Consider the following 21,517-nt stretch of genomic DNA (forward strand, 5'->3'; position numbering starts at 1 on the left):
ATCACTTTTATACAACTGTAAATTCTTATTTTGTTTTTCTAATGTAATCTTAGCTTATAAGGAGAGAAATAGTGAAAGAACAATGTTAAAACAACTTTAAGAAAATATAGTAAAATTACAAGTTTGTTGCAAATAACAAAATATTTATATGTATAGTTATTTCAGCAAATGTTCAGATTCGACATGAAAATACATTTAACCCTTAACGCTCCACACCGTACTATTACGGCGTGGATCTGTAAAGCATGTATGAAGAGAGCTCTTGGGGTGAGCCCTATTCATACAGAAAACCATGTTAGCACCATGCTAGCCAATATATTTCCCAGGGTCCTTCATCCAGTTATGAACTGAGGGAGATGACATGACATGTCTCATTATTCTTTGTATATTTATTTATATTTTCTTTGTATTCATTGTATTTTTAATCTGCCTTTATTTATTTATATTTTTATTGCATATTTATTTTAGCCATAATGTAGCAATTAAGATTTAGATTACCTGTGTCCCCGTCCATCTATCTCCCCCATTACCTGTTTCCTCCTCCATATATCTCCCCCATTACCTGTGTCCTCCTCCATATATCTCCCCCATTACCTGTGTCCTCCTCCATATATCTCCCCCATTACCTGTGTCCTCCTCCATATATCTCCCCCATTACCTGTGTCCTCCTCCATATATCTCCCCCATTACCTTTGTCCCCCATGTATCTCCCCCACTGCCTGTGTCCCCCTCCATGTATCATCTCCACCATTACCTATGTCCCCCTCCACGGATCATCTCCCCCATTACCTGTGTCTCCCACCATCTATCTCCCCCAATACCTGTGTCCCCCACCATCTATCTCCCCCATTACCCATGTCCCCCTCCATGTATCATCTCCCCCATTACATGTGTCCCCCACCATCTATATCCCTCATTACCTGTGTCCCCCTCCATCTATCTCCCCCATTACCTTTGCCCCATGTATCTCCCCATTACCCGTGTCCCCTCCATGTATCTCCCCACTACCTGTATCCCCTCTATGTATCTCCCCCATTACCTGTACCCCTCTCTATTATGTAGACCCACACAATCATAGTAACTGACTCACTACTTGACCTTCTCGTTACTTTTTGCACTTATTACCCAACCGTTTTCCTTATCTTCTTGTCTAACATCTTCCCCTTCTAATGTTTCTATCTATTGGCTCCGGTAACAATTTTCATCGGACTCAGTACGTCACAACAGCTTCCTCCCGCCCCGGGAACCCCATCGCGCGCTCCCGGATTCCCTCACTTCCGGGTGCGCGCATGCTGCGGTCCTATGTGACGTCACTACCGGGACCGCGCACGCACCGCCCCCTCTGCGTCTGATTGAGGAGACTAGCCGAACCGAGCGGTACCGGGGAGAGGTGAGAATACTGGCGGTGTAGGCGGCAAGCCGAGTCCTGCGGCTACAATGACTACTGGGCAGAGCAGTGCGGGCTGCTGTGTGATGGAGGAGGCTGAGGAGGGGGTGGGGCGGCTAAATATAGGCATCCTCCATAATCTCCATTGATTTCCTTCAGTGTGTGTATCACCGGCCGTCATTGATAATGAAATGTGTGTCTATTGTACAGTGTGATGTATGGCCGGGTGTGCTCCATGTCCTGCCTGTATACTCAGCTGCTGGACATGAGCTCATTCCAGTCCTACATCTACAGATAACATGGAGGTGCAGTCACAGCTAATCTCCACGTTATGTCACCTGAGGGAACCATCTGCCTATTGCCAGCAGTCTGGATGTGGTAGATGAGCAGACATTCTCCCCATACTGAGGGCAGCCTCTGCGCTACATAAGGTCTCTATATGGGATTGTACATGTAGCCTTACATTCTCCACGTTACTACCTCTTTACACGACCCATGACCACCGCTGACTCCTTATCTTTGGATCAACGGTTTTTTTCCGGTGCTGAACATGTATCACTGATAGTTTTGCTCCAATGGCATAAGGAACCCAGGGATTGCTTGGATCATTACAGTAATAGTGGATACACTGCCCATGAACAGCCTTGACATAATGGGGAAGATAGGGAACCTGTCATAAGCATGTAGGTGTCATGATAACAGTGATGTCCTATATTTTGGTAAGATTCAGCATTACACACAAACTTATCTTTGAATGTTACAGATCAATGACCTCTCCTTACCTAAATAATGTCCCAAATGGCAGGTACTTTACTAGTTTGTGTCTCTTAATCCCTTAAGTTCCCTTTAACAAGTGTTTTTTGCCAACAGCACTGCTTTTATTTCAGCAGGGCAATTTGAGAAAGTAAAACAATAATAATCTGGAATCTTTGGAGCTCTCATACGTGGTTCCATTATATTTGTAACCTATGGATGAAATGTATACACCATATTTATAGCTCAGGGCATGTGGGTTGTGGTCAAAGTCCTGTTCCTGTGGTTCGCTGTAATGGCATTATATGCATGTTATTGTGGCTCATATATGGCAGCACATATATACATGGTGTCTGTTAGCTGATTGCAGGGTCTGGTAATGGGATCAGCTATTATTGCAGGGGAAGCAAAATGGCTGCAGGGGAAATGAAGCCTTACTCAGGAAATCAATGGGCCCTCAGTGTTATGCTCAGACACGCTGGGTGCTGTATATTGTTGGATAACATAATATACCCTGATAAGTTCTCTTTAAAACATTGTATATCAAGAATGGTAGTATCTGACGCCCACATCTAAGCTTTGAGCCACTCTCTGTTCAACTATATGGGGGAGCTGGAAATAGCTGATACCTCCAATATACAAGCAATATGTTATAGACCACACATTTGTTTTGTTTTTTTATGCTTATCAATGGTGATTTAGTCATGGGGCGGTCCTTTCACTGATTGACAAATGTCTCTATATGATGGAAGTTGGGTTGTTTTCTGGGCAGCCCTTAGCATACGAACAGTGGAGATGCAAATAAGTTATATTCAGTTTTTCCCCGAAAATCCTCCTGCTAAACAGCATGCTGCATGCAGATTGTTTTACGCTAGTCGCCATGAAGTCGCTAGTGGCTATTTAGCAGGCATCTATAGTAACTTCAAGGGATAACATTTAAGGCAGTCTCTCACCTGTCACCCCCAACAGGTCAGCTGTTAACCCTTTCCCTTCCAAACGTTTTTTTGGTTTGGTGCTATAATATTTCACTTTTGCGTTTTTCCTGTAGGACAAACCATACTTTGTGTGGCAACGGACCAAAAAAGGCAGTTGCGCTATTTCTTCACAGGGTTTGTTTTTATGGTTTTCACTGTGCAGTTCCCTTTATTGTTGGGGTCAGGATCATGGGGATACCTTTCTTCTATTTTTCAAGGCCCAATATCCATTAGTCCGGCATGTGATTTTTACGGATCCCCATAAACTATAGTTTGAGTGGTCAATGAGAAAGGTATTGCCCTACTGTTGAACAGATCGGTTGTACTATCCGTTAATATAAGAGCCGCGGGTACTGATCCATTATTAAGTATTGTATTTTGCGCAGCCGTGTGCTGCTGGCCTTAGGGTGTTTGACTTCTTGGTGGTCTGAATGGCTCCTCATGGCGGCCAAATGTTGCACTAACTGCTTACTGTGGGGGTGTTTGTGTCAGATACTCATCAATCTTCTGCTAATCATCTATTCCAAGGATAGGTAAAAAATTGATATCATCTACATGCAGTGACTTAATCCTGTATAGAAAAGTGATCTGCATTTATGTATTCTGTAGTGTATTTGCTACTTGTTGCCAATGTCAGCTACTTTATGTTTTTACAGCCATGTCACATGCATTTATATTGTGAAAGACTGCTATTTCTTAGCTTGTGATTTATAGCGCCGGGTAATGTTTTTATGCCTTTGTGTTTCTTCCTTATTGGTTGAATTTTTGCAATTGAAGTCTGACTCCAGTCATGTGCTGTCCACTCCCTTTACTGTTCTCTTTAGGACAGAGCTATCCAGCAGTTGTAAAACCACAACTACCAACATCCTGGTGTTGTGGGAGTGCTGAGAGTTGTTGTATTATAACCGGATTGTAGAGATTATTGTTTCAAGATTAGCTCTTAAACACAAATATGTAACTCCAAGGCTGCATAGACAACCCTGTATAATATGGAGTCACACAGCTTCTAAATGTTTTGAAGTTGTTGACCTGGTACAGGCAGTTACCTGGGTTACATACAAGAGAGGTTCCATAGATTTGTTCTTAAGTTGAATTTGTATGTAAGTCGAAACTTTATATTTTATAATTGTAGTTTCGGGCAAAATTTTTTTGCTCCAGTGATATTTGGAGTTTCTACATTTTTTGCTGTAATGAGACCAAGCTGATCATTGCAGCCTGGGACTATAGTAAAGCATTCAGAGAGTCTTCACCAGAGGTCACAGTGGGCAGAGGGGTCAGTCTTTAACTACGGATTGTCTGTAAGTCAGGGGACCGCCTGTATATCAGGATTTTGGCCCTGCATCCAACGGAAAGTTCCAGGGGTCAAGGGATCTACCTCATTCAATGAGTAGCCTGTGAATACAATATTGGTGTTCTCGGGCACGCGGCCCAAAACTGGCAGTATCAGTGTGGTTTTAAAGGGAGGCAAGTATGTGGTGTCTTTCTTTCTAATCTCCATAGAGATTGAAATAGATTGTCCAAATTAGAGGCCTGTTGCCACATGTGGATGATCTATTTTGTCCTCAGGATCGCGCTGGCACACTGACGGTTACATACAGCCTGTTCTCAGCTGTGTCTAAAATATAATAAAACCCACCCCAGAAATTTGGTGCGTCTGTAGGGACTTTAGCCAAACAGATATAACATTATTATACCTGTATTTTGAAGGGTATGAAAAATAAAAATAGTAAACAAATTAAAAATTGCCATTTTAGTGCTTCCTTCTTCCCAAAAAATTGTAATAGAAAACAATCAAAAAGTCAGATGTCCCCTATAATAGCACCAATCTAACCGTTAACTTTTCAGGCAATAAACAAGCCCTAATAATACTCTTTTGTTTGAGCAGTAAAAATGTTATAGCTCTCAGAATATACCGTATATTCCGGCGTATAAGACGACCTGGTGTATAAGACGACCCCCCTACTTTTCTGTTTAAAATATAGAGTTTAAGATATATTCGCCGTATAAGACTACCCCTTTTCCAACGCATACAAAACACCGGTAAAAATTAAAAAAAAAATTTGAATTTAACATGGTCCTTTTTATAATTTAAATTCTTATGACATGCAGGTATATAGCAGGAAAACTGTCGCTCATAAACATAAGGCATACAACAACAACATTACCATTACAGCACAGCCCCCAGTAGTATACAGCACTGCCCCCAGTAGTATACAGCACTGCCCCCAGTAGTATACAGCACAGCCCCCAGTAGTATACAGCACTGCCCCCAGTAGTATACAGCACTGCCCCCAGTAGTATACAGCACTGCCCCCAGTAGTATACAGCACAGTCCCCAGTAGTATACAGCACTGCCCCCAGTAGTATACAGCACTGCCCCCAGTAGTATACAGCACTGCCCCCAGTAGTATACAGCACTGCCCCCAGTAGTATACAGCACTGCCCCCAGTAGTATACAGCACTGCCCCCAGTAGTATACAGCCCAGCCCCCAGTAGTATACAGCCCAGCCCCCAGTAGTATACAGCCCAGCCCCCAGTAGTATACAGCCCAGCCCCCAGTAGTATACAGCCCAGCCCCCAGTAGTATACAGCCCAGCCCCCAGTAGTATACAGCCCAGCCCCCAGTAGTATACAGCCCAGCCCCCAGTAGTATACAGCCCAGCCCCCAGTAGTATACAGCCCAGCCCAGCATTAAAAAAAAAAAACAAAAAACTTATATACTCACCCTCCGGTGGCCCCGATGTGCGGCGCTGCTCCCCCGATGTCCGCGCCGTCTTCTGCTGGGCGCCGCCATTGATCTTCCCCGGCAGGCGCCTAGTATGACATGCCGCTGCTGACGTCATACTAGGCGCCGACCCGGGGAAAGACATGGCGGCGCCCAGCAGAAGAAAGAAGACGGCGCGGAAGACTGAAGACAGCACAGCGCGGACATCGGGGCCAACGGAGGGTGAGTATTTTCCCCCCGATGTCTTTTTGAGGCTGCCGGCAGCTTTTTGAGGCTGCCGGCAGCCATCGCTGTGCAAACACCCACGATCGGTGCTAGCCCTCTCCATGCCGTCGTATAAGACGATTACCGGCGTATAAGACGACCCCAGAGAAGACAGAAGATTTTTCTGTCTTCAAAAGTCGTCTTATACGCCGGTATATACGGTAGTTTTATTTGTTAAAGTAGTAAAACATAAGAAAACCTGTACATGTTTGGTGTCTCCTACTGGTAATCCTACTAAACCAACTGAATAATGTTATTGTGTTCATGGTGAACTGTGTAAAAGTTTTAATTAAAAAAGCTAAAAAATAAAAAAGTTATGTCCTTTGGAAGTTGAGAAGGGGAAAACTCAAAAAAGGTCCGTGTCTGGTGTTAGGCCAGTCTTTTTTGTGAATTTTTTATGGGGGAATCTGTGGCACTCTGCATAGGAACTGTATAACTAAATAGCTGTATATTTGTAGTACAGATAAGTTGCTTAGTTTTATTATGTTAATTAGTTGTGAAAAAACATACACACTCTGTAGGCATTACACCTCTGGGAAATGCTTGGTTGTGTAATTTGCACCCTTGTAAGTGTCAGATTTGGTGAGATTTCCATTTTAGCAATGTGAGGGGGGATACTGCAGAGGATTTCATTATCAGCTCTTCTAGACATTCAGTTGCGCTCAGCTCCCTGTATCCTCTGCCATCGTCTGAGGACCATATGGGCAGGGTTACCCCTCTAGACGTTTCTTACATGGATATTTAATTGTAAGTGGGTCACTCTACACTGAAGCAGAATGATATTCTGTGAACCTGATTTTGTCATGTAAACTCAATTAGTGAGGTGTCCTGTGTCATTATTCATCACCTCACCTGTGCCACAGGTTTGCTTGTAGAAGAAAGGCTCTTGATGTTATCCTAATAGTAGACAGTACTGTGAACAAACATCCTACAACATTGTGTTAAAGGGTGTCCATACAAAGCTGCAGCCATTGTTGGGTATTGGGCTCTGTAAACCTGTATACAAACCTGGGTGGTGTTTAATTCTTACCTTGGCACGTTGTGGGAGTGTCCTTGCACCAGTTCTGTGGATTCGGAAAAAATGGACTGCCTTAGACTCCAAAAATATTTAATAAATTGTTACAATTAGTTCACTGCAGTATATTATGTATATTATTTTTAAATCAGAATTGGGGGAAATTATGGAGTGTCCTATCAATATCTGTTTTATTTCAGATCTAAGGATGTAGGCTGTTAGTTGAGATGAATGTGGATGCACGTTTTGCTCATGCTTAGTAGTGAAGCTCCTCATCAGAGGGGCAGATCAATGCCTGCAGGTAACTTAGGGCTGCTAAAGTGATCAGGAGAACTGGAATAAGGCAGGATTTTCCAGTGTTCACTCTGTATACTGCTTTATGTTTTAGTTAGCTTTTTCTTTGAGTTCATGTTTGTAGATGTTATCCGTTGTGATGGATTGTATACACTATACATACAATATGAGGGAAAACTGTTTTCTAAAATCTCAAATTCAGAAATACAGAAACATGCACATGAAAAAGTACTATAAGTATAGAAACTAAACCTATATATCATGTAGCACTGCTAAACTGTGCTGCAATAAGGTGTGAAACTGTTAGTGAGCTTTTCACAGAGAAAGGACTGATCTTGAAAGTTGATCAAAACTGATTATGAGGCAATTCCTCTATATCTAGAAATTGTTAGAGATGTTGCTCATGTGGTTATGACGTTGTCACCAACCCAAGTCCGTGTAGAAAGGCTGTTCTCTTGCCTTAAAATAGTTACAGTATTGCCTCCTTCAGATCTTCCTTCATAGAACACCTCAAGTCTGACCTAAGAACAAATTAAACTTAAAAAATATTATTCAATACATTTCTGTTGAACAGTTTTTTTCCCCCACATTTTGTTTTGCATAATTACAATTTAAAGTTCTAAGGCTGTACAGGCGGTCCCCTACTTAAGGACACTGGACTTACAGATGACCCATAGTGACCTCTGGGGAAGCTCTCTGCATGCTTTAGTGTAGTCCTAGACTGCAATGATCAGCTGTAAAGGATCTGTAATGAACATTTATTGATAATTCTTGGTCCAATTACAGCAAAAAATGTTGAAACTCCAATTATCACTGGGGCAAAATAAAATTTCGTCTGGATCTACAATTATAAAGTATACGGTTTCGACTTGCATACAAATTCAACTTAAGAACAAACCTATCTTTTACATAACCCGGGGACTGCCTGTATTACAATATTTTTTATGTTCCAACTAAATATTGTATCAAGATATAAATTTACAGTAGCAAGGCTTTTTATCACTCAAAACATATTGTATGTAGGGGTTGGAGGTTAGGCTTACCGACTCCACAGCCGTGCCTTGAGCTGTTATGTTCTTTGGTTTCTGTGTTTGACCCCTTCCCGCTCTGTGGCGGATATGTCCACTGCTGAGCACAGTGACTTAGCTGGCTCAGTGACCTATGCCGGCACAGCTCTGGATCGGAGCCGAACCGACATTGGGATACACGGGGTGCCAGCTGTAACCAACAGCCGACATCCCAGTATAACACCCGCGATTGGAGCCCACACTGACCGCGGGTGTTATACTGGGATGTCGGCTGTTGGTTGCAGCTGGCATCCCGTATATCCCGTTAAATGTCACAGTCAGGGCAACCGCAGCATTTAACCTGCCGTACAGTACAGAATTGATGCTTTTCTACTCCTGCCATCAAAAAAAAGTTCCTAAATTTTCAACAATGGGGTATAACAACCCCAAAATGGTAACGTGGGAAAAAGCATCTCATCCCACAAAAAAAAATGCCATCACATGGCCCCAATAACGAAAAAGTGCTGTTTGCATAACAAATTGTATGGTGGGTTTTCTCATTTTATCTTTTGGAAATATGTAAATTTTACGGCTAAATGAACTTATTACCGACACAATTTGACCATACTAAATTTCACCTCCATTTTGATTCAATTACAATGAAGATCTCAAGGGGTTAACGATCTTTCTAAAAGCTGTTTCTAATAGTTTGAGGGGTGCAGATTTAAAAATGGGTTTATTATATAGGGGTTTTGATGCTAAATCTGTAAAAATTCGGTATTTAGCCCCAAAATGGTAAATTCTGAAAATACGGAAAATCAATATTCGATTTTCGCGTGACTAAAAAATAAATTATCCAGACATTTCAAAAATGATGAAAATGTAAAGTAGACACATGGGAAATGTTATTCAGCAACTTATTTAGGCGGTAAATCTATTTGCCTGAAAACGCGGTGATTTTGAATTTCCAAAATGGCAAATTTTCCAAAAAATTCATCATTTTTTCTTTTTTTTTTTTTTGCAAATAAACGCAAAACTTAGCATCCAACATTTACCACTAAAATGATGTACAACATGTGGGGAAAAACACTCCCAATCGTTTTGATAAGTAACAGTGTTCAAAAGTTATAACCATATAAAGAGACGCATGTCAGAATCCAAAAAATGGGACTGAGCCTTAAGCTACAAAATGGCTGCGTCCTTAAGGGGTTAAACTAACAGAAACCGCATGACTAAAAATTGGTTTAAAACCCCATGCGTTTTCAGTCCGTGAGTTTGGCTGGTTTTTATCTGTTTCGCAGCATCTTACACTTCTGAAAATGAAGGTTAACAGGTTCAAAGAAGCCAAACGCATGGTAAACATTTAAAAAGGCATGCTTTAGTATAGCCCAAAAAATGTGTGGCAGCACCCTAAGGATGGTGGCACATGTGGCGTTTTTGACCTGTTGTAATTAAGATAATTGGTACAACCTGCCCAAAACGGGGTTCAAAACGGCTAGTGTGCCGCCGGCCTTAGGCTATTTAGTATATCTTGCACATGTTTTTAATAAATAGGAATATACCCTTATATACTCGTGCATAAGCTGAGTTTTTCAGCACAAAAAATGTGCTGAAAAACCTCACCTTGGCTTATACACGAGTCAGTGATTAAAAAAAAAACTTTAATACTCACCCTCCGGTGTCCCTGATGTTCGTTGCGGCTCCCTGTGTCTCCTCTTCTATCTTCTCTAGTCGGCAGAGTCGCGTCCATGCGATCTGCAGGCTGTCGCACACTATGATGCAGCGGTATCGCTGCTGATGACATAGTGTCGACGGCCGGCAGATCGCATGGGCGCGACTCTGCCTGCTAGAGAAGAGAGAAGAAGCCGCACCGGTGATCGGGAGCCGTGACGAACATCGGGGACCCTGGAGGGTGAGTATTATGTTTATTTTTTTTAATCTGTATGCTGCGTGGGGGCTGGCTGGCTGGCTGTATGCTGCGTGGGGGCTGGCTGGCTGGCAGTATGCTGCGTGGGGGCTGGCTGGCTGGCAGTATGCTGCGTGGGGGCTGGCTGGCTGGCAGTATGCTGCGTGGGGGCTGGCTGGCTGGCAGTATGCTGCGTGGGGGCTGGCTGGCTGGCAGTATGCTGCGTGGGGGCTGGCTGGCTGGCAGTATGCTGCGTGGGGGCTGGCTGGCTGGCAGTATGCTGCGTGGGGGCTGGCTGGCTGGCAGTATGCTGCGTGGGGGCTGGCTGGCTGGCAGTATGCTGCGTGGGGGCTGGCTGGCTGGCAGTATGCTGCGTGGGGGCTGGCTGGCTGGCTGGCAGTATGCTGCGTGGGGGCTGGCTGGCTGGCTGGCAGTATGCTGCGTGGGGGCTGGCTGGCTGGCTGGCAGTATGCTGCGTGGGGGCTGTCTGGCTGGCTGTATGCTGCGTGGGGGCTGTCTGGCTGGCTGTATGCTGCGTGGGGGCTGTCTGGCTGGCTGTATGCTGCGTGGGGGCTGTCTGGCTGGCTGTATGCTGCGTGGGGGCTGTCTGGCTGGCTGTATGCTGCGTGGGGGCTGTCTGGCTGGCTGTATGCTGCGTGGGGGCTGTCTGGCTGGCTGTATGCTGCGTGGGGGCTGTCTGGCTGGCTGTATGCTGCGTGGGGGCTGTCTGGCTGGCTGTATGCTGCGTGGGGGCTGTCTGGCTGGCTGTATGCTGCGTGGGGGCTGTCTGGCTGGCTGTATGCTGCGTGGGGGCTGTCTGGCTGGCTGTATGCTGCGTGGGGGCTGTCTGGCTGGCTGTATGCTGCGTGGGGGCTGTCTGGCTGGCTGTATGCTGCGTGGGGGCTGTCTGGCTGGCTGTATGCTGCGTGGGGGCTGGCTGGCTGGCTGTATGCTGCGTGGGGGCTGGCTGGCTGGCTGTATGCTGCGTGGGGGCTGGCTGGCTGGCTGTATGCTGCGTGGGGGCTGGCTGGCTGGCTGTATGCTGCGTGGGGGCTGGCTGGCTGGCTGTATGCTGCGTGGGGGCTGGCTGGCTGGCTGTATGCTGCGTGGGGGCTGGCTGGCTGGCTGTATGCTGCGTGGGGGCTGGCTGGCTGGCTTTATGCTGCGTGGGGGCTGGCTGGCTTTATGCTGCGTGGGGGCTGGCTGGCTGTATGCTGCGTGGGGGCTGGCTGGCTGTATGCTGCGTGGGGGCTGGCTGGCTGTATGCTGCGTGGGGGCTGGCTGGCTGTATGCTGCGTGGGGGCTGGCTGGCTGTATGCTGCGTGGGGGCTGGCTGGCTGTATGCTGCGTGGGGGCTGGCTGGCTGTATGCTACACCCTCGGCTTATTCTCGAGTATATACGGTAAATAGACTCACCCTGTTTGTCATGACGGCTCAGTGATTTTGAAGATTTGTGGATACATCATGGGATGGAAATATAATTCTTTTTATACCTTAGAGTGATGTCACACATGGCGTTTTTAGGCCGTTTTTGGGCCGTTTTCAAATTGTAAAAACGCATGTGTTAAAAAACTCATCCGTTTTTAAAAACGTACGTGTTTTTGTCCAGTTTTCCAAATTTGCGCAATTAAAAACACATGCGTTTAAAAAAAATGCATGCGTTTTTTACAATCTGAAACGCACTAACTAAAATGGCCCAAAAACGGCCTGAAACGCGATGTGTGACATCACCCTCATGCTGATGAAAAACCATAGAAAAGAGGAGGACATGCCCACAGCAGCACAGTTTTCCGTCCTGGCCACGCGTTGGAAACTATTCCACATGAATCCCCAGCCTGTGTGTATTTTCAGTTCTTGTGAATGGATGTGAACATCAGCTGTGGAATGCTAACCAGCGTGAAATATGGCATTTTTGATTCTTTATCTTTTTTTGTTTTTTTTTGTTTGCATGTTGCGATACCATCAAGACGATGATTTTTTAGTTTTTTTTGCTTAATCCGATATACAGGCGGTCCCCTACTTAAGAACCCTCGACTTACATATGACCCATAGTTACAAACAGACCTCTGGATATTGGTAATTTATTGTACTTTAGTCCCAGGCTACAATGATCAGCTGTAACAGTTATCACTGGTGTCTGTAATGAAGCTTTAGTGTTAATCCTGATTCTTATGACAACCCAACATTTTTAAAATCCAATTGTCACAGAGACCAAAAAAGTTCTGGCTGGGATTACAATGATAAAATATACAGTTCCGACTTACATACAAACTCAACTTAAAGGAAACCTACCATTTAGAATGGTAGGTGTAAGCTGTAAACACCGAGCACCAGTCTGGGTGAGCTGGTGCCGGTACTTACTTTCGTTAGTGTTATAAAGCGCTGTATCGCGGTTTTAACACTTTTTAAACTTTAGAGCAGAAGGGGCTTCGGCGCTGCGCGCGACCGTGCGCGCGCAACATCTCTGCTATTTCCTATGTAGGCGCGCGCACGATCGCCGAAGCCCCTTCTGCTCTAAAGTTTAAAAAGTGTTAAAACCGCGATACCGCGGTTTATAACACTAACGAAAGTAAGTACCGTCACCAGCTCACCCTGAGCTGGTGCCCGGTACTTACAGCTTACACCGACCATTCTAAATGGTAGGTTTCCTTTAAGAACAAACCTACAGACCCTATCTTGTATGTAACCCGGGGACTGCCTGTATACACTTTATATTTATGATTCATGTACATGTGCTGAGCTTCAGACTCTTTGTATGTATCTGTTTGCTTTCCCACACTGATGTGTATAATGTCTACACTTTTACTATTTGTATCTGCGTGGTCTGGTCACTTCTGCTCCCGTATGCGCCTGTATCCTATCCACGCCCTGTGCTGTATTGACTTCCTCCTCCCTGGCACCTACATTGTGTAGCCCTGTATTTTTCTAGAGCCTGCACTATGTAGCACTTTATTCCTCTAGTTCAGTGATGGCGGACCTTTTAGACACTGAGTTCCCAAACTACAACAAAAAACCCACGTATATTTCGCAAAGTGCCAATGCGACAATTTAAGCAGTAACTTATTACTCCCTGCTCTGTCACAGGTATAAATTGTATAGGCACCTAAGGACACTAATACAGTAGAAAGAAGGATAAGAAGTTTGGGTTATCATTGTAGCTTCCTTCAAGGCTCCTGGGCTGCCTGGGACTGCAAGAGGCCCTGAGTCCTGTCTGGCGAACTCTGAACTGGGGTGATAGCGCGCGTGCCCATATAGTGGGCCCTGAATGCCACCTCTGGCACCCGTGCCAACATAGGTACGCCACCACTGCTCTAGTTCCTACAATATATTAACCCATTTGTAGCCACCCAACACTCGGGAGATAAGGAGGCATTATACTCCCTGTGGGTGCTGGCAGTGCAGACATTGATTGATAACATTGGTTATCAAGGCTGCTCACATCTTACATACTGTGGACAATTGAGACTGTGGAACAAATAGGTTTAAATTAACGCAAAACACCGGCGCCTCGTTCCCGATCGCAGGCGTTTCCATACAAACGCTGATGCGATCGGGCCGAGGCCCGGCCCGGTGGGCGCGGCTTTGTTTGCGTTTTCAAACGCAGACAAAGTGCTACGTGTGGCACCAGCCTAAGTCTTTCTTGCAGCTCCTGCTATGTTCTGCTTTCAGCTGACAGACTTGAACAAAAGGCACACTTCAACCGGCTGTAACTCCTGAACCCTGACATCTAGAAACACAATTCCAGTGTCATCTGAAACCGACGAATCTCCCCTTTAATATGATATTTGGTTTGTGTTGGAATCTATAGAAATATCCACTCTTGTAGTTACAATCAGACATCTCGGAAATAGAAAGCTGTATATAAAAAAAAAAATCTCATTTTTTACTACAACTTTAAGAGTATAATGTATAATTGTTCTTCTGGGTGCCAGGTTTCAGGAGATATGACCGTTTGAAATTGGCTACTGTCATGACATTTATAATAAAGGCTTTTTGTACGGGGCTGTGAAGGGGGTAATAGAGGTTTTGCAAACACTTATCCTACTTAAACTCACAAAGCGCTTGGCCAATTTAATAAAAACCACAAATTTAATTTAGTTAATTAACAAACAAGAAATATACAACATATGACATAGCCAGGGAGGTATAAATTAATAACTTATTCGATGTTAAAAATGCATTTCAACTATATACAACAAGGGAGTTACAAGGTGCATATCAGTTCTAAATTAAACAATGATTACACACAGGTGATTTTGCGAATCAGTAACTATTGAACTCAATAAAAAGTTGGGAAGAAGTAGTATGAGCATCTGTAAACAATCAGGGGCTTGACACCGATGGGTAGTGTGCATGATAACGGGAGTCCCGGAGAAGGCAAATGTGTGTATGTATGTTTTGCTTTCTTTTTCAAAACTCGCCCCCCCCCCCCCAGGCCGTATATATATATATATATATATATATATATACACACACACACACACTCACCGGCCAATTTATTAGGTACACCATGCTAGTAACGGGTTGGACCTCCTTTTGCCTTCAAAACTGCCTCAATTCTTCGTGGCATAGATTCAACAAGGTGCTGGAAGCATTCCTCAGAGATTTTGGTCCATATTGACATGATGGCATCACAAAGTTGCCGCAGATTTGTCAGCTGCACATCCATGATGCGAATCTCCCGTGACTGTAGAGGCCATTTGAGTACAGTGAACTCATTGTCATGTTCAAGAAACCAGTCTGAGATGATTCCAGCTTTATGACATGGCGCATTATCCTGCTGAATGTAGCCATCAGATGTTGGGTACATTGTGGTCATAAAGGGATGGACATGGTCAGCAACAATACTCAGGTAGGCTGTGGCATTGCAACAATGCTCAATTGGTACCAAGGGGCCCAAAGAGTGCCAAGAAAATATTCCCCACACCATGACACCACCACCACCAGCCTGAACCGTTGATACAAGGCAGGATGGATCCATGCTTTCATGTTGTTGACGCCAAATTCTGACCCTACCATCCGAATCTTGCAGCAGAAATCGAGACTCATCAGACCAGGCAACGTTTTTCCAATCTTCTACTGTCCAATTTCGATGAGCTTGTGCAAATTGTAGCCTCAGTTTCCTGTTCTTAGCTGAAAGGAGTGGCACCCGGTGTGGTCCTCTGCTGCTGTAGCCCATCTGCCTCAAAGTTCGACGCACTGTGCGTTCAGAGATGCTCTTCTGCCTACCTTGGTTGTAACGGGTGGCGATTTGAGTCACTGTTGCCTTTCTATCAGCTCGAACCAGTCTGCCCATTCTCCTCTGACCTCTGGCATCAACAAGGCATTTCCGCCCACAGAACTGCCACTCACTGGATGTTTTTTCTTTTTCGGACCATTCTCTGTAAACCCTAGAGATGGTTGTGCGTGAAAATCCCAGTAGATCAGCAGTTTCTGAAATACTCAGACCAGCCCTTCTGGCACCAACAACCATGCCACGTTCAAAGGCACTCAAATCACCTTTCTTCCCCATACTGTTGCTCGGTTTGAACTGCAGGAGATTGTCTTGACCATGTCTACATGCCTAAATGCACTGAGTTGCTGCCATGTGATTGGCTGATTAGAAATTAAGTGTTAATGAGCAGTTGGACAGGTGCACCTAATAAAGTGGCCGGTGAGTGTAGTATTCATTATCTCTCCTATATTTATGTAAGTACAATATAAAACAGAATACTAAATTTAAAAAATACTAAATTAAAAAATAGATCAAATACTGCATCAAAAAATACATCAAATATTTTTCGGGGTATAAGATGCTTCTTACTATAGGACGCACCCCAGATTTAGGCTTCCAAAAAAAAGGAAAAATATATTTTACACCAATTAAAATATCCCTGTTGGTCGCACTAAAGCACAGCACACACAGACATACATTTGCACACGCAGAACCACACACGCAGCTCAGCTACACACGCACTTCCCCCATTCCCCTTCTTCATACCCTGTCCCAGCGCAGCATGGCAGTATCAGACCTGTGTCGATGTAAGAAGCATGTGATCAGTCACACGATTCTGACATCACCACAGGTCCTGTAGGACACCCAGGAGAGAGCAGTCAGTGCAGAGGCTCTCCTCTCTGGGAGATCGGGTGCAGCTCTATATCGGGGCATCACCCGATATCTATTACAGCGGTCAGGAGGGTCTTTAAGTGCTGGATCCTCCTGACCTCCGGTCTATAAGACGCAGGGACTTTTTTTTCTTGCTAAAAAGTGCATCTTATAGTCCAAAAAATATGGTAACAAACAAATTTTTTTAAATTTCAGAAAAGCTTGTAAACCAACATGTCTTCCACGTACTTCAGTAGAAGTGGTAGTATATCTGCCACATTGTGTCTCTATAGCGAAATGTCTGTGTAGCGGAGTGTTCACACTGACTGTGCCTAGATGGCAGCGTTAGTTGGAATTTGTATATCAGAGTAACTCTGAGTGTGTAACCAGATATTCATCAAGATAGCAACAATTTGTTGGTCAAGATAGCGACAATTGTTGAAAAAAGCCATGATTGTATCAATAGCAGCAATTGTAATAAAGTGTCTTTGCAAGTGAGATCTTAACTAGCACATGTGTAAAATATTCTCATGCTTTGTAAGTTCTCTAAATAAACTCTTTATAGAGATGCAAGTAATATACAATCTTTTTATACAATATTACTTGCATCTCTATAAAGAGTTTATTTGGCCACCCCTACGGTGCTCACCGTGTTGCACCGGACCCTCCCCGCGGTTTGCATCCTGTAGTTTCATTACGATCTCTCTCCTTGACTGCATTCACATAGCTGCAAAATCTGAACTGGTAAAAGTAAAGTTTTCAGTACAAGGTTTTCTATTCAATCATATACACCCAACTCCTTCTACAAACAAGCCATAATCCTTGTATTATTAACCTTCTCTCCACTGAGTGACAGTAGTATTGTGGTAAATTAGGTGATGGATATCCTGCTTACTGTTAAATTTTGTGACTGCAGCCCTACAGGCAGTGTGGCTTCACAGACAGATATTGGCTGGAGGTAGATACATCCCATGTTCTTGCCAACACCTGGCGCTCTGCCGTGTAGTGAAAACAATGGAATCGGTGACCTGTCCTGTATTATGTTCACCAGGTTGTTGTAGAAGACAGAAAATACTCCCCTCTCTGCTCTTAATTTGGTTTAATGATTGGTTCCCTGAGCTGGCTAGAATTAGATTTTTATTAGGGTTATATTATGTAAAATGCGCCCTGATCTGTACTTTAAAGAGGACCTGTCACCAGATTTTGCCCCACCCTGACTAACAATGCTTGCTAATAAAGGGTTACAAGTCCTCCCTATATCACCTAAAATAAGCTGCCAGTGGGGCACTGTATCTTAATTACAGACGTTTTTCTGATATGCAAATTAGGTTTCCTGACTCATCTCTGGTGTTTGCGACTCTTCTCTCTCTCATTATTCTGACTGACGGCTCTGTGTCTCTTCAAATCATCGCTGCTCTGCCTCCTTGTACTTAGGGACTGTCTGCTAATATTCAACTACAGACATAAAGCTCTGTGTGCAGATTGGAAATATTGTGTCACTCTTTTTACATGGTGCCCTGTGTTACATTAATGACATGTGACCAGTGACATCAGCTTTCTAACAATGGCAAACTGTACACCATGTATGTAATTACATGAAATCACAGCAGCCTCCATGGACTTTATGTCGTCATATACATGCATGGGGTACAGTTTGCTATTATTAAGAGGCTGAAGTACCTGAGATGTCACACTGGTCACGACTTGAACTTTGACCACTAAGCAGGCATAAGACACGGGGAGTATTAGATGGGGCTTGATGAGTAGGACACGCCCCTCTAATGCCAGGTAATATAACATAAAAGGTGATTTATATGGATGTAAGTGAAATGATTTTTAGCTAAAAGAAGGGGGTCAGTCAGTGGATAGAGCTCTATAGGAACTTGTAACTGGCTATGTATGTGCAGATGTGGTAGGTTCCCTTTAACTACAGAAAATATTTCCTGAACATCAGGAAGAGGTAGGATATTGGTTTCCAGTGATGTTTAGTGGAGCAGTAAACAATAGCAGTGACAGGCCATCATCGCCTGCAGGTAAACAGCAAGGAGTTATCATAAGCTTTTCACCTGCTTAACCCCTTAACGCTCTGCGCCGTAGCTCTACGGCGCAGAGGTATAAGGAGTGTATGAAGAGGGCTCACGGGCTGAGTCCTCTTCATACAGAGGTGGGGGTTTTTGCATATTGCACAAAACCCCCACCGCTAATAACCGCGGTCGGTGCTTGCACCGATCGCGGCTATTAACCCCTTCAACGCCGCCGGCAAAGTCGCCGGCGGCGTTTAAAAGACGGCGGCGCGTGGGCGCCGCCATCTTTTTTCCGATCGCCACGCCCCCGAACGTCATCGGGGGGCGGCGATCGGTTGCCATGGTAGCCTCGTGTCTTCTTTTGACACGAGGCTATCTGGCAGCTGCAGATTCGTTACAATGAGCCAGTGGCTCATTGTAATGAATGTGCTGCAAAAATGCCATATATTGCAATACAGAAGTATTGCAGTATATGGTAGCAGCGATCTGACCATCTAGGGTTAATGTACCCTAGATGGTCTAAAAGATAGTGAAAAAAAAAATAAAATAAAAAGTTTAAAAAATAAAAAAAATTAATAAAATATTAAAAGTTCAAATCACCCCCCTTTCCCTAGAACGGATATAAAACATAATAAACAGTAAAAATCACAAACATATTAGGTATCACCGCGTCCCAAAATGCCCGATCTATCAAAATATAAAAACGGTTACAGGCGGCGGTGACCTCCGAGGCGGGAAATGGCGCCCAAATGTCCGAAATGCGACTTTTACACCTTTTTACATAACATAAAAAATGAAATAAAAAATGATCAAAATGTCGCACAGACCTCAATATGGTAGCAATGAAAACGTCGCCTCATTTCGCAAAAAATGACCCCTCACACATCTCTGTGCGCCAAAGTATGAAAAAGTTATTAGCGTCAGAAGATGGCAAAAAATTTTTTTTCTTTTTTGTACACATTCGTTTAATTTTTGAAAATGTATTAAAACACAATAAAACCTATATAAATTTGGTATCACCGCGATCGCACCGAACCAAAGAATAAAGTAGGCGTGTTATTTGGAGCGAAGAGTGAAAGTCGTAAAAACTGAGCCCACAAGAACGTGACGCACGTGCGGTTTTTTTTCAATTTTTCCACATTTGGAATTTTTTTTTCAGCTTCGCAGTACACGGCATGTTAAAATAAATAACATTACGGGAAAGTAAAATTTGTTACGCACAAAATAAGCCCTCACACAGGTCTGTACACGGAAAAATGGAAAAGTTATGGATTTTTGAAGTTGGAGAGCGAGAAATGAGCCGGAAAACCCTCCGTCCTTAAGGGGTTAAAGTCTTATCACTTTCATTTGTACAAGGAGCAGCTCCACACCCCTGGCTCTTCTAGTCAGGCTGATCACACAGCACAACAGGATTTGTTTGTGTACTAGAGAATTGGTGATCACTTGCTTCTGTCTGTAAGTCCCAGTGAAGAGTTCTTCTAATACAACCTACAAGTGAGTTTTATCTTCACCGCTTTCCCTGGTTATAGGGTAAGCATTCACCAATGGCTGACGGCTTATTTTTTGTGAGGACGTCGTCTCACCTAGGCCCCTAGATCATTAGAGAGAGAAAACACTGAGCAGCAGATGGTGGGGAGGAGGGGAGATCACACAGTGTATTAGAAAGGACTATTCCCTAGGGCAGTGATGGCGAACCTTTTGGTGGCCGTGTGCCCAAACTGCAACCCAAACCCCCCTTATTTATTGCGAGGTGCCAACAAAAAAATAAAGCAGTATCTTATTGCTTACTGTTCCTCAACAACGTTCAATCATACTGGCCTCCTGAGGACAAGATGGAAAATTTGCATCATTTTAGCTTCTTTCCAGTGTCCCTCTGCACACAGAGAATGGTGGGGCCAGCAGAAGGTTCTTCAAAGATAATTCGGCCCTATCTACTCATTATCCCGCTTCCTACAGTCCCAAGCAGCGACGTAAGTATCACTTTAATATAGGACCGAGAGCAGCATCTTTTAAGTTGCTTGGAACTGCAGAAAGATTTTTTGAGTCCTGTCTGGTGTGCTGGGGCGATGGCCCGGGTGCCCACAGAAAGGGCTCTGAGTGCCACCTCTGGCACCCGTGCCATAGGTTCGCCACCACTGCCCTAGGGGATTTAACTCTGTGTGAGGACATTAGTCCCTGCTTACTACTGCCTTCTTCATGTCATAGTTTTCGGATTTTCATAACGGCAGCGATGGTCATCTTCTTGTGTATATTTGCATCTATACCTATAGCGTTCAGAGCTGATGAGTGCTAGTTTGTGCAGCTGCAGAACCTTAGATCAATGAGTTTCCTGATGAATTGCATTTAAAAATGCAGTTCCAGCGCAGTTTACTTTTGTTGTCCTGTTTGTCTGCACCCTTTCTTTTTTTTTTTTTTTGATTGAGAAAAACATGGGCTACTGCGTTTTCCATGTCCTTTTTGAAAACGTATGAAAACATAAAGTTTACTTTTTTTTTTTTTTTTTTTTTTAACACTGGTGTTTATGGATGATGTATGCAGAAAATGTTCAAGCGTATGCATCAATCTGTCACAGCCGTTTTCATGTATACATTTCAGCCCATGTCAGGCAGATGCAAAAAAAAGTGATGTGAACCCAGTCTTGCGCATGTGATTTGCTTAATTACATTGCTGTCAACAAATGTTTTACAAAATGCATGTGTTAACACTGTGTTAATATTGTGTTACACTGTTAACAGTAATGCATATCTCCTCTTCTCAGATGCTGTATTGCATTTGAAAACGCATGCGTTCACGCCAAGTGTGAACACATCCAATCTAGTTCTTGTTTTCTGCTAAGCCTGCTGAATCATGGATTATTAGGTGTTTGTTGAGCTCAACTCGTCCAAATTCTTCTTTCCCATTAAATAAACTGTGCTGGATTCTGGTGACCCCTTCCTCTTTCTCCGAATTAGTATAAATTAAATGTGTTGTTCAAGCTGAGCTGTTTTTTACCAAAGGTCTGCTGTTTACAGGTTGATTTGTGTTAAAGCCTCGTGTGACCCATGAAAGCAGCCATGTTCTTCTAGCCTCATGCAACCTCTCCA

The 21,517-nt window shown here is 44.0% G+C and overlaps 1 protein-coding gene across 1 annotated transcript in view; it reads left to right on the forward strand.

Moving 5' to 3' along the window:
- The first annotated feature begins 1,229 nt into the window (after window positions 1-1,229).
- Window positions 1,230-21,517, forward strand: part of DNAJC5 (DnaJ heat shock protein family (Hsp40) member C5) — a 37,867-nt gene continuing 17,579 nt past the window's right edge. The window contains exon 1 of the mRNA XM_072110871.1: window positions 1,230-1,390. The gene's annotated coding sequence lies outside the window, so the exon portion shown is untranslated. The remainder of the gene's footprint in view (window positions 1,391-21,517) is intronic.

The sequence above is a fragment of the Engystomops pustulosus genome, chromosome 6 (assembly GCF_040894005.1).
Source record: "Engystomops pustulosus chromosome 6, aEngPut4.maternal, whole genome shotgun sequence".
NCBI lineage: Eukaryota > Metazoa > Chordata > Amphibia > Anura > Leptodactylidae > Engystomops > Engystomops pustulosus.